Below are 2,974 nucleotides of genomic sequence, written 5' to 3'. Positions count from 1 at the left end.
TTGGACTAAATTGCAAAATTCCCATATTTTGCACCGAGGTAAGTTTGTATGTAAATAACACATTAATTTCATTTACATTCTTATATTTCAGCCTATTATATATATACTAGCTGATGTTGAAGTATAAATCGACTATTGGAAGAATGGAAATAAGTAATAGAGAGAGATCCCGGTTGAACATTCGGAAAGATCGAATAAAATAGAGGGAGCGTAGCTAGGTCACATGTATGGTGCTGAGTGCACATCATGTGTACAAGAAAGCTACGGGATACTATGTAGTAGCTAGGTCACATGTGTGATACGGGATGTATCCCATGTAGACAAGAGAGCTACGGGAGAGATAAATGTAGCTAGGTCGCATGCGTGATTCCAAGTGAAGAACACCATGTAGACAAGAGAGCTACGAGACAAATTGGCTAGGTCGCATGAGTGGTACTAAGTGTTCACCATGTGTACAAGAGAGCCGAATTAAATGAAATATGATGGTGGGGCTGTGTGCTGAAACCATCAAGTATCGAGGATTAATCCGAATTGTTCAACGGGATGGCTTTGTGGTGACATTGTAATCATGCGCCTATACTCGTGATGTGTGAAATGTGGTGAAAATGATTTATGATATATATATATAAGTTAAAATGAGGTTAGTACAAAGAATGTGTGAAAGAGTGAAATTAGCACTAAAACTATTTTGGACAGTAGCAGTGATGTGATTTTGAAAAATCACCAAAAATAGAAGGAATTTAATTAGAGGTTGAATGAGATGTGAAATTAAAGCTTAATAAGTCTAATTTCATATAAAAGAAACAAAGAAAGCAAAGGAATTCTATATTTTGAGATATTTACAATTGTGTGTGACTTGTTCAGGATGACTATGTGATCCCCTGTTCCAACTTTTAAAAATCATTAAAAATTGTAAAAAATACAATAAGAAATATAGTTTATATGCCTAAATTCCTTATTGAGTATAGTTTTATATTAAACAGGTTTCATGGTTATTTGAATTGTGTACTGATAGAAATTCAATTCGTAGTGAACAGAGGTCAGATCAGTTGAGCTGTGTAATAGGGGAAACTTAAACTAATAAACTGTACTAATTTTTGAACAAAAAATTCTAAAAAAAATTTAGTAAGAATATTTAAGAGTCTCGATTCAGGGAAATTTTACGGATTTGAATTTTGAGTTTCGTAACTCGAGTTATGATTTATTTAGTGATCATAATGCAGGAGGGACAGCTTTATCAAACCGGAGTAAATAGTAAAATTAAAAATATGATATAATTGAGTTATGTTGTAAACATATTAGATTCCTTATTTGTTATTTATATACTTACTTACTAAGCTATAAGCTTACTTTCTTTTCTCTCCTTTGTCTTATAGTGTCATCCAGCTAGCACAGGAGTTAGAGATCGTTGAAGATCCGCCCGCACTATCAATACTCTTGGTATTTGAACTCAACATTTTGAAATATGGCATGTATAGCAGACTTAGTTATTTTGTTACGTGTCATAATTGTCTAGGTTTAAAATACTAATTATAGTATCAAACTAATCATTTTGTATGAAGCCTTTGAAATTGGTTTGTATTGTTAATGGAATATGTTATAATGATTCATGATCAAATTGCACGCCATATTTTTTTTTGGGTTCTATTTAATAGTATATACTATAATTTGTTAATACCTTGTACCCTGTTCCAACGATGGATACGAGTAAGGGGTGTTACATTTAGTGGTATCAGAGCTATGGTTTAGTCGGTTCTCGGACTAATAAAGTGTGTGTAAAAGTCTAGCTATACATGCCATATAAATATTGTGATAGTGTGGTGACTCCTGATTATTCTAAACTGTGTTTTGTTTTAATATAATAATGGATCCTAAAGGAACTGCGGCTGATGATACTGCTAGTAATGCGCTGGCTCTCGCGCAAGGGACCGCGCCTGTGGAAAGTAGACCTGAGACATTGAGACAGGGAGATGAGGCTCGGGATGCCTTTCTTGAAATGATGAACAATTGGTATACTGAGTTTATTCGAGCAAATCCAAATGCTCAACCTCCTCCACCCCCTCCCATACCTCAGACGATTCCTGTAGCTGCTCAAGGCATAGATTTGGTAAGAATGAACAAGCCTCCGGTTGATAAGATTCGAAAATAAGGGGCCGAAGAGTTTAGAGCAAAGATCGATGATGATCCCGAGAAAGTGAAGTTCTGGCTTGAAAATTCTACCTGTGTATTTGATGAGCTCTCATGTACACCCGAGGAGTGCTTAAAGTGTGCTGTATCACTTTTGAGAGATTCGGCCTACCACTAGGGGAAGACTTTGGTAGCAGTGGTGCCAAAAGAAAGAGTTACTTGGGATTTCTTCCAGGAAGAATTCAGAAAGAAATACATAAGTCAGCGATTTATTGATCAAAAACGGAAGGAGATCCTTGAATTGAAGCAGGGTAAGATGTCTGTGGCAGAGTATGAATGCGAATTTGTAAGACTCAGCAAGTATGCCCAGGAATGTGTGTCCACCGAGGCCATTATGTGCAAAAGGTTTGAGGATGGGCTAAATGAGGACATTAAAGTTCTTGTGGGAATTTTGGAGTTGAAAGAATTTGTAGTATTGGTTGACCGAGCTCTTAAAGCTGAAGAATTGAACAAAGAAAGAAGAAAAGCTGCTATTAAGGCTCGAGATTCCAGAAAAAGGCCGATAAGCAAGTCATTTCAATCTCAATCAAAGAGGTCCAAAGAGACAAACCCTCGAATGGTAGTTTCAACTGGGCATTCACACAGAGATCGTGGTAGAGCATATTCGGGGTCTAAAGCTCAAGCTACTTCGGTGGCAAGTGTGGGTAATATGCGACCTAGAAAGCCCGAGTGTCAGCAATGTGGCAGGCAACATTATGGTGAGTGTTGGGGAAACGAGCGAGCTTGTTACAGGTGCAGTTCTCGCGAGCATTTTATTAGAGACTGTCCAGAGAAAGTTAAAGAAGAA

This window comes from Gossypium hirsutum, chromosome A03, assembly GCF_007990345.1.
Source record: "Gossypium hirsutum isolate 1008001.06 chromosome A03, Gossypium_hirsutum_v2.1, whole genome shotgun sequence".
NCBI lineage: Eukaryota > Viridiplantae > Streptophyta > Magnoliopsida > Malvales > Malvaceae > Gossypium > Gossypium hirsutum.
This window is presented reverse-complemented; position numbering follows the sequence as displayed.